The sequence below is a fragment of the Herpailurus yagouaroundi genome, unplaced genomic scaffold (assembly GCF_014898765.1).
Source record: "Herpailurus yagouaroundi ecotype Mexico unplaced genomic scaffold, PumYag 67493, whole genome shotgun sequence".
Classification (NCBI taxonomy): Eukaryota; Metazoa; Chordata; class Mammalia; order Carnivora; family Felidae; genus Herpailurus; species Herpailurus yagouaroundi.
The window spans coordinates 754,737-765,663 of record NW_024420301.1 but is presented as its reverse complement, the minus strand read 5'-3'; the positions used below and the strand labels follow the sequence as shown (position 1 = coordinate 765,663).

General features: G+C 45.4%; 1 pseudogene; it reads left to right on the top strand.

Moving 5' to 3' along the window:
• Positions 1-627: 627 nt before the first annotated feature.
• On the top strand, positions 628-874 carry LOC121025068 (40S ribosomal protein S29-like; annotated as a pseudogene).
• Positions 875-10,927: the final 10,053 nt, after the last annotated feature.

The following is a 10,927-nucleotide window of genomic DNA, read 5'->3' as shown; positions in this document are numbered from 1 at the left end:
CAGCTTCTAAGTCTGTATCGTGGCCCAGTAACATGATGGCAGCTGCTTTATTGTTAAGGTTGATTTACTTTTGAGAGAGACTGAACAAGTAGGAGAGGGGCAGAGAGAGAGGGAGACAGAAGATCCAAACCAGATTGGGCTGACAGCGCAGAGCCCAGTGCGGGGCTTGAGCTCACGAACCTCGAGATCATGACCCGAGCAGAAGTCTGACGCTTAACGGACTGAGCCACCCAGGCGCCCAATAGCTGCTTTTTGAAGAGTAAGTACCTTTGCCACAGAAGACAGGGCCTTGCTCCAGACCTTTATGGGTCTATGCTCGGATCCTTCCACTGAGGTTTCCCAGACTCTTCACAGCATCATTATTATCTACCATGGACAGATCCTCTCGAGCCTTTAGGTTGGCTGTGTCTTATGGCTGTGATGGCACAGCAGTTTGCTCTGCGCCCCACTCAAAACAGGTCATGCCTGTGTGTCCCAAGACCTGCTTGAGCAGACATTCCACCAATTCAGTGATCTACTCAGCATGATGCCAAATACATCCCTTTCCTTGTTGGAGTTAGTGGCGGTTTCCTTTTACCATCAGAAAATCCTAACAGCCTTTTGCCTCGCTGCGTCCGAGAGAACAAAATGGGTCACCAGCAGCTCTACTGGAGCCACTGGAGGAAATTTGGCCAGGGTTCTCAGTTCTTGCTGAATCTGCTTAAACCACCACAGTCTGATCCAGAAACCCGGCCTTAATGTGTGCCGCTGGTGTTTCCATCAGTGCTTGAAAGACCCAGGTTTCATTAAGTTGGATTTAGTGAACTTCCTTGAATGGGTCATCCAAGAGACCTACCTTAACTGCACAGATCCAAGATGCCTACCTTACTGCTAACTCGTTGTACATAAAATAAAATAAAACCACTTCAATGAGGACTCCTGGGTGACTCAGTCAGTTAAGCATCTGACTTTGGCTCAGGTCATGATCTCACGGTTTGTGAGTTTGAGTCCCGCATGGGGTGAGCTTGAGCCCTGCATCGGATGAACACAAGCCCCGCTTCAGATAAGCCCCAAATCTCTCTCTCTCTCTCTCTCTGCCCCTTGCTCACTTGCACCCTCTCCCAGAAAGAAAGAAAGAAAGAAAGAAAGAAAGAAAGAAAGATCCTAACAAATATGAAGCCCTCTGAGAGTGTGGGGGAAGAAAAATCAGACACAGTCAATTGATTCAGGGATAGCTACTTTGATCTGAGCTCAACAACGAGGAGGAGAGTAGAAGGACACCCCCGCATAGCAGGAGGGCTGTCTCCACCATGATTGTCATGGCTGTTGTAACATTCTTTAGCCTGAAGACCAAATGCCAGGGCGAGCTTCACCCAAGCTTTTATCTGGACTGGTCCTGTCATGCCTCTGCTGCTATCCCTCCATGCCCTGAAGCTTGGATCTCCTGAAGACACCATATCACCTTGTAGAAGGGTTCCACTTCAAGCCACCCTTGGTAGCTGCAAAGAGGTCAGGAGCTTACTCTTTTATTTTTTCACTGGATATGGTTTCTGGTCCCCAGCCCAGCCCTGCCAGATGCCCATCTGGGGAACCCTGTTTCCCAGTAGTCACTCATGACCTTGCCCACTGGCTTCCCCAGAAAGGAACTCCCAGGGAAGCTGAGGCCAGACCCCAGCCCAGAAACTCTGTCCGGCTTCTCTTCGGTTTTTTTTTTTTTTTTAACATTTATTCATCCTTGAGAGACAGAGAGAGACAGAGCATGAGTGGGGAAGGGACAGAGAGAGGGAGACACACAATCTGAAGCAGGATTCAGGCTCTGAGCTGTCAGCACAGAGCCCGACACAGGGCTCGAACTCAGGAACTGAGAGATCACGACCTCAGCCAAAGTCAGATGCTCAACCGACTGAGAATCCTAAGCAGGCTCCTGGCTCAGTGTGGAGCCCAATGCAGATCCCACGATCCTGGGATCATGACCTGAGCTGAAATCAAGAGTCAGACTCAACCGACTGAGCCATCCAGTCGCTGCCCCTTTCTAGTTTTTTTTTTTTTATCCAGATGCACAGAATCTGATTACTCACTATCCATAAAATTTGTCCACTTAAGACCCACTTTCATTTTGTTTATTTTTTTTTTAAGATTTTTTTAAGGGGTGCCTGGGTGGCTCAGTCAGTTAAGCGTCTGACTCTTAACCTTGGCACAGATCATGATCTCATGATTCGTGTGTTCAAGCCCTGCATCGGGCTCTACACTGATGGTGCAGAGCTTGATTGGGATTCTGTTTCTCTTCTCTCTGTTCCTCACGTGCTTGTGCTCACGCTCTCAAAATAAATAAATAAACTTAAAAAAAGATTTAAGGTTTAAAAATTTTGTATATAACTTATTGTCAAATTGGCTTCCATACAACACCCACTGCTCATCCCAACAAGTGCCCTCCTTAATGCCCATCACCCACTTTCCCCTCTCCCCCCTGCCCCCCATCAACCCTCAGTTTGTTCTCTGTATTTAAGAGTCTCTTATGGTTTGCCTAAGATTTTTAACTTTTTTTAAAGTGTATTTTATTTATTTTGAGAGAGAGTGTGAGCAGGGACAGGGTAGAGAAAGAAGGAGAGAGAGAATCCCAAGCAGACTCTGCACAGTCAGCACAGAGCCCCACACAGGGCTTGATCTCACAAACCATGAGATCATGACCTGAGCCAAAATCAAGAATCAGGCACTTAATTGACTGAGCCACCCAGGAGCCCCCCTTTTTAGAGATCATTTAAAACTAATCTTGGGGCACCTGGGTGGCTCAGTCGGTTACGCATCCAACTTCGGCTCAGGTCATGATCTCACAGTTTGTAGGTTCGAGCCCCGCATCGGGCTCTGTGCTGACAGCCTGGGGCCTGGAACCTGCTTTGGATTCTTTGTCTCCCTCTCTCTCTGCTCCTCCCCCACTCATGCTGTCTCTGTCTCTCAAAAATAAAATAAAACATTAAAAAAAATCTCTGTATCCAACGTGGGTCTCAAACTTACAACCCTGAGATCAAGAGTCACACACTCCACCGACAGAGCCAGCAAACACCCCACATTTTATTTTAAAAATAAACTCATTAACACCCACGAAGCTACCACCTGACCCTGGCACAGGACCACTACCAGTAACTTACATGTACCACCATGACCCTATAGTGGCCAATAGCCTGCGTTAAGACTTATCATTCTCAGGGCGTCTTGGTGGCTCAGTGGGTTAAGCATCCGACTCTTGATCTCAGTCCAGGTCTTCACCTCAGGGTCTCAGGCTCCACATTGGGCACCATGCTAGGTGTGGAACCTACTGAAAAAAAAGATTTCATCATTCTCTTGCTTTGGAAAATTACAATAGAATATATATAACACAAAATTTGCCATTTTTACCATTTTAAAGTATAATTCAGACACATTAACTACATTCCCAATGCGCAACTCTAACCATTATTTCCAAAACATTTTAATCACCCCAAAAAGAAACTGTATCTCCATTAGGCACTGGCTCCCCATTCCCTTCCTCCAGCCCCTGGTAATTTTTTACCTATTATCTGTTTCTGTGAATTTGCCCATTCTAGATATTTCATTTCGGTGGAATTGTATAATACTTGTCAGTTTATAACTGATTTCTTTCAATTAGTATAACGTTTTCAAGACTCACCCATGTTGTGACATGTATCAGAACTTCATATCTTTTTTTTTAAATTTCCTCCCATATCAAAAAATGAAAAATGCCCTCTCATTTCTGCAAATCCATGCCCTTCTCTGCAGTGGGAGGCCCGCAGGCCGCACTCTCAGGTAAAGACTATTTCTCGAGAAACAAATGTCCCATCAGTCACTTGAACTCACAACCCTGAGATCAAGAGTTGGACGCTTAACCAACAGAGCCACCCAGGTGTCCTGAGAATTTTATTTTAAGGCTGAATGGACCACATGTGCCTTTCCATTTATCTGTCAATGGGCATTTGAGTTGCTTCCCCCTTGTTTTCGTATTTTTTAAATTTTTTTGGCCATAGTTGACACACAATGTTACGTTAGTTTCAGGTGTACAACAGGTCTAGGTGTCACGCTGTGCCCACCACCATTGTGACTACCTTCTGTGACCGTACAATGCTGTTACAATACCACTGATTCCCTATGCTGTGCCTTTTATTCCTGTGACCTTCTTTATTTCATAATGGGAAGCCTGTATCACCTAGTTCCTTTCACCCATTTTGTCCATCCTTAGTTTTTATTTTTTTAAAGAAATTTTTTTCAATTATTTATTTATTTATTTATTTATTCTTTTAAACTCAGCACCATGCCCAACGTGGGGTTCGAACTCACAACCCCGAGATCAAGAGTCACCTGCTCCACTGACTATGCCGGCCAGGTAGCCCCTTAAGAAAATTTTTAGGGGCGTCTGGGTGGCTCAGTCGGTTAAATGTCCGACTTTGACTCAGGTCATGATCTCACGGCTTGTGAATTTGAGCCCCATGTTGGGCTCTGTGCTGTCAGCTCAGAGCCTGGAGCCTGCTTCGGATTCTGTGTCTCCCTCTCTCTCTCTCTGCTCCTTCCCCGCTCGCACTGTGTGTGTGTGTGTGTGTGTGTGTGTGTGTGTGTCTCAAAAATAAATAAACATTAAACAAAAATTTTTTAAAAAGATGTTGTTTGTAGCTGTAGTCCATTCAGGTTTTTACTGGCATGTAATATCCCATAATTCATTTCCCCGTTTCCTGAAGGGTTGTGTGAACATTTGTGTGCACGTCTCGTAGGACAACATAAGCCAGGTTTTCTCCTGTCTGTGCCCACGAGTGGAATAGCGCACACGTGTGCACGAGTGTGTATGCATGTGTTCAATTTGACTGGTGGGGGGGCTCATCGTTTCCCAAAGTGGCCCTACCAATTTATCCTCCTAGTGGGGTATAAAAGATCCCTTGGAATCAATATCTTCGTCAACTCCTGGCATTTTCAAACTTTCCTCCAGGCGGGTGGGTGGAAATGGTCTCTCACTACTCTTCCATTTCCCTGGTTACTGCTGAGGTCAGTCTTTTCTTCAGTGGTTTCTTGGCCATATGCGTTTTCTGTTCTGTGTTATGCCTGGCTTTGGCTTTTGCTAGTTGTATTTTTTTCCTTTTGCTTATTTATTTGTAGGAATCATTTACATATTCTGAATACTAATCCCTTGCCAGTTACATGTATTACAAATGTTTCTCGCAGTCTGTGGCTTGCCTTTTCACTTTCTTTAAATCTTTGGTAAACAGAAGTTCCCACTTCTAATATAGTTAAATCTACCAATTTCTGTTCGGGGGAATTAATACTTTTTATGTCTGGTTTCAGGAATCTTCCTCACCTCAAAGTCAGCAAGATACTCAACTGCATTCTTTCCTTTTTTGTATTTTTTTAAAGAGAGAGAGGGCACAAGTGAGCGAGAGACAGAAAGAGAGAGAAAGAGAATCTCACTAGGGGCAGAGAAGCGGGTCTCACCGAGGTGAGCTTGAACTCACTCAGTGGGAGACTCAAACTCACAAACGGTGAGATCATGACCTGAGCTGAAGTCAGATGCTTTTTTTTTTAAGAGAGAGAGGGGCAAACCAAGAAACAGACTCTCTCTCTCTCTTTTTTAATGTTTATTTTTGAGAGAGGCAGAGACAGAGCACAAGAAGGGGAGGGGCAGAGAGAGAGAGCCGGAGACACAGAATCCAAAGCAGACTCTAGGCTCCGAGTGGTCAGCACAGAGCCTGACTCGGGGCTTGATCCCACGAAACCACGAGATCATGACCTGAAGTGAAAGCGAGAGTCGGACGCTTAGCCATCTGAGCCACCCAGGTGCCCTTGTATTACTTAGTCTTGACATTCGCTCCCACAAAGCCAACAACGAACTTAATATCTAAACCTACTAAAGAGAGTCTAGAACAAAACCTATGGGCAACTCTCACTTTTGAATACAAGTGCAAACATTCTAAAGAAAAAACAAGCAATTGGATTTGGGCAATACAGCAAAAGAGTAAGATATTATATATGACCAAATAAGGTCTAGTCCATAACTACAAGGATAGTTCAACATCAGGAAGTCCTTTCACAGAAGTCATTACTCGGCAAATCAGAGGAAACTACCTGATCACATCAGTAGGTGTTAATAAGGCATTTGATAAAATCCAACATTCACTCTCTTAAAACTGAGTACAAACACGAACATGGTGGTGAGAGACAGTGCTTCAACTCTGCTGGTGATCTCACAAAAGCAGGGAGGTGCATGGAGACCCCCTACCAACTCCATTTTCAGCAAAACTGGGAGACACGTATCCTCAGCCCTAAGCAAAGTTTAAGAGTTTCCCAAAGTAGTTAGAATTCGCATGGGGGCACTTGGGTTGCTCGGTCACTTAACTGTCGGACTCTTGATTTTCCCTCAGGTCATGATCTCATGGTCCCTGAGTTCAAGCCCTGCACTGGGCTCTGAGAGCGCTCTGTCTCTGCCTCTGTCTTCTCTCTCTCTCAAAATAAATGAATAAACTTAAAAGAATATTTTAAAATATTAAGAATTTGCATGGAAGCCACAGGGGACGGGCAGCCAGAGTAAATAGCGGGCCTGTCTGGTGATAGCATATCCCAGATAAGACCAGTGTACTTTGCCTAAGTCTGGGGCTTACTGTGAAGAGGTAAACCTATATCCGTTGCAAACGGCCAGAGCTATAGGACCTCAGGAACAGGGGGAGGAGATAGGCCCTGTATTACGCAAGGCTGAGTGGTACTTCGTTTCTGTATACGTATGTGCATAGTACAGGAGCTTGGAGAACTGGGGCGAAGAGAATGGAGATCATAGAATCCATCCAGTAGAATCCACACTGTGGCATGTGTGGGAGGTACATTGGCAGCATGTGAATACCACACTGGCCTAGTGCTGGCAGAGCTCAGAAAATGTTAATGTACCAACACTTTCCCTATGGTTAGTGTTTCCTGTGTCATAAGAAATCTTCCCCAACCCCATGATCATGAAGATGTTCTCTCGTGTCTTCTCCAAGCTTTGCTGTTCTTTTATTTTTAGATTTTCAGTACAATTGGAATTGATTTTATGTATAGTGTCAGGTAGTAGCCAAGGTTTTTTCTGCGAAAGGAAAGGAGAGGAGGGGAGGGGAAGGGAGGAGAGAGGAGAAGAGAGGAGAGGAGAGGAGGAGGAGGGGGAGTGGAGAGGAGAGGAGAAGAGAGGAGAGGAAAAGACTTTTCTAGGCTGAAGATGCTCTGGAGGGCTCTATAGGGTCTTATCAGCAGGTCCAGGGTGGTTGTTTTGATTGTTTTAACAATGCCAGGAAACCAGCCAAAGTACTCCTTTCCTTTAAAAGGACCTTGCATTGAGATTTGAGTCTCTTGGGGGGCCTGGGGGCCTTTGCTTATACAGAGGAGTCTTAGGCATTTTTAAATTTTAAGGTAAGCCCTTGGAAATTCTTAGGGTCAGATCACAATTGCCTCCTGGAGTAAATGCAAACTAGGGGTTCCTGGGGAGTGGATATTGTCCATTCTTTCTTTCTTTCTTTCTTTCTTTTTTTTTTTTTTTTTTTGCAACTCTCCACTCCTTAAAAAGTGAAGTTCATTGAAATGCAAGTCCCTTTGAGGGCAGAGGCATTTGCTTATCCATATCAGGTCTGGGCTACTTTTAAATTGTAAGGAGGCCATTGGAAATTCTCAAGGCCAGATCACAGTTGCTTCCTGAAACATAACCATCCTGTGAATTCCTGAGGGGGGGGATACTGTGAATGGATCACACTGTCAATTCTCAGAGGGACCCTTCCTCTCTCTGCCTCAGACCCCAGGATCTCTGCACAGACTTGCCTGTGGCCTCCGAACCACTCTCCCTGTTTGGTTTCTACCCATCACCCATCTTTCTGTGGCTCCTGGAGAGGGCTTTTGCAAATGCATCTGTGTCCTTGGGAAGGGGTGGTGACCCAAACCGGGTGTGGGGGGGGAAGGGGGGTGTCTTCTACTATCTTTGGGTCTCTAGCTGCATCTAAGAATAAAACTGACATAACACAGCTGAACAAGAAAAAAGCACAGATTTTGTTGAATTTTTGCAGGTACACGGGAACCTTCTCAAAGCCTGAAAACCTGAAGAAGTGACCAAAGCAGGCAACCTTTCTACCTTTTATACAAAGAAGTGATGAATTTGAAGAATTGGCAAGACAGAGGATAAAGGTGAGTTTAACGAGGTCTGTTTGTACAGATTTCTCGGTCCCCCGTGCCCCACATACTTTTGATATTAACACTCATTTTTATTTTTTTTTTATTTTTTTTCAACGTTTATTTATTTTTGGGACAGAGAGAGACAGAGCATGAACGGGGGAGGGGCAGAGAGAGAGGGAGACACAGAATCGGAAACAGGCTCCAGGCTCTGAGCCATCAGCCCAGAGCCCGACGTGGGGCTCGAACTCTTGAGCTGTGAGATCCTGACCCGAGCTGAAAGGATCACCGACTGAACCACCCAGGCGCCCCTCCTTCTGGACCCTTTAAACGCCTGTGGCTGGACTTTATTCAACTGCCACTCAGCATGGGTTGTTAATGTGTTCTTGTTATTGTGTATGTGTCTTCCAGATAGGTTGAAGCTTTCTCCTGCTGCAAGGCCAAGGTCCTCATGGTGGCGAGGAAGCTGTCAGAATGTGTTTCTCACTTGCTCTACCTTCTCCAGTCTCCAGTGATCAAGGAACCCCCTTCACTGGGCAAATCACGTGAGCTTTGACAAAAACCCGCAGACTTCTTGGAATTATCACTGCCTCTGTCATCCTCAATCATCAGGTAAGGTCGAGAGAACTGATGATCCTCAAACTTCAAACTTATAGACTTGTCAGAACTGCTGGACTTCCCTGGCCTCGGGTATTGCGTCTAGTGCTATTGACTGTCCAACTCTTGGTTTTGGGTCAGGTTGTGATCTCACGGTTTCGTGGGTTCATGCCCCACATCAGGCTCTGTGCTCTGTGGCAACAGCATGGAGCCTCCTTGGGATTCTCCCTCTCGCTCTCTCTCTGCCCCTCTCCCGCTCCCGCTGTCTCTTTCTCTCAAATATAAATAAATTTTTTTTAAAAACTAAAAAAAGAGCGTTAAACATGAAACCCTTTCTCCTTTTCCTTTCCTGTATCTCCCAGGCCATTGCAAAGTGGGGAAGTCACTTCTGGAAATCAGACCAACCTTTTATTTCAGCCCAGGAAGAAATGTAATTATGCCCCAGTTTCTCACAAGCAAAGCAAGAGATTTCATCGGTTGACTCCCTGCATTGAAATTGTTGAGTTAGAAAGGCCTTACCAGCAAGTGTTCATGAACAAGACTCATCCCTCTGGCCTGTCCTGACTTGGTTAGGGATAAATGTAAATAAGTCTGTGATCCAAAATTTTTCCTCAGTTGAAATTATTACAGAATCTTCTGCTAAAGATCCTTAGGTTCTCTAGCCCAGATAGTTGTTGAAAATAGGATAGCCTTGGATTATTTTTTTAGCTGAGCAAGGAAGTGTCTGTACTGTGGCTGACATCACCTGTCATATCTGGATTCACACTTCTGGGGATGCTGAAATTCCCTCCCATAAGATCACGGAGCAAGCCACTTGGCTTCAAAGGGTGACTCCTTCACTGAGGTCTTTCTTGGATTGGTTTGCATCTTGTGGGCCATGGCTCTGAAGCGCACTCCAAACGTCATGAATTGTCCTGGTTATAGTTACCAAAATCCCCCTGGTGGATAGTGTCCTCTCAAAAGCTGTAAATGCCTGTTCACAGCTACTGACTACCAAGCAAGTGATGTCCCTGCGACTGGAACTTCAGAGGAAAAGTGAAAAGAATGGCTGACTTGAGGGTTGTGGACCTGGAATTGTAGCCTGTGAAGATCACAGGGATTCTGCAACAACGTGACCCGTGAGTATCACACTGAGGCTCGCTAAGAGCCACGAGCACCACAGAGCAGAGCCGTGGCGCAAAGACGTGCTAACGCCTTAGGTTTCAATCACATCTCTGTTACACCGAGAGGCTAATCAAAAGGGGGGAATTGTTCAAAAGAAAACCACAGGCCCCAAATAGCATGACATAGGCCAAGTCACCCAACCAGGGCTTAGTACCCAAGCTAATCGCACTGTCAAGTTACCCTAGAAATGTAAGTTGTAATGGTCAGTCAGAAATTTTCTCATCAGTGCCAATGAAGGAATCTGTCCCATGGGCCTTCTCCATCCCCCAAAGGAAGATGAGGTCATCCACCTAATAAGACTCCTTGTATCCTGGGGCACCTGGGTGGCTCTGTTGGTTGAGCATCCAACTCTTGATCTCAGCTCAGGTCATGATCTCAAGGTTTGAGTTTGAGACCTGCTTCGAGGCTCTGTGCTGATGGTGTGGAACTTGCTTGGGATTCTGTCTCTCCTTCTCTCTGCCCTCCCCTGCTTGTGCTCTCTCTCTCTCGAAATAAATAAACTCAAAAAATAAAAAAGGACTCCTTGTCCTTCCCCCTAAGGGAATGTGACCTTGCCTGGAATAATGCTTTTTTTCATATTTTGCTAATAACTTTTGGGGCCTACCTTCCTTCCCTTAAAAACCTTCCACTTTGTACAATTCCTTAGAGTAATCTTCCACTTGCTAGACAGGATGCTGCCTGAATCATGAATCACTTTGAATTTACACAGTTGAATTTTCTTCTTTAACAACTTGTTGAAGCCCTGATCCCCACTGGAATGATATTTGGAGGTGGGGGGATGTTGGGAGGTAATTAAGTTTATTTTTTGATTTTTTAAAATTTATTTTGAAAAAGAGAGAGCACAAGGGGGATGGGGGCAGAAAGAGAGGGAGAGAGAGAATCCCAAGCAGTCTCCACACTACCAGCGCAGAGCCCGATGCGGGGCTCGAACTCAACAGACCGTGAGACTATGACCTGAGCCAAAGTCAGACGCTCAACTGAGTGAGCCACCCAGACACCCAGCACCGTTCTTTTTTAAACTTTTTTTAATGTG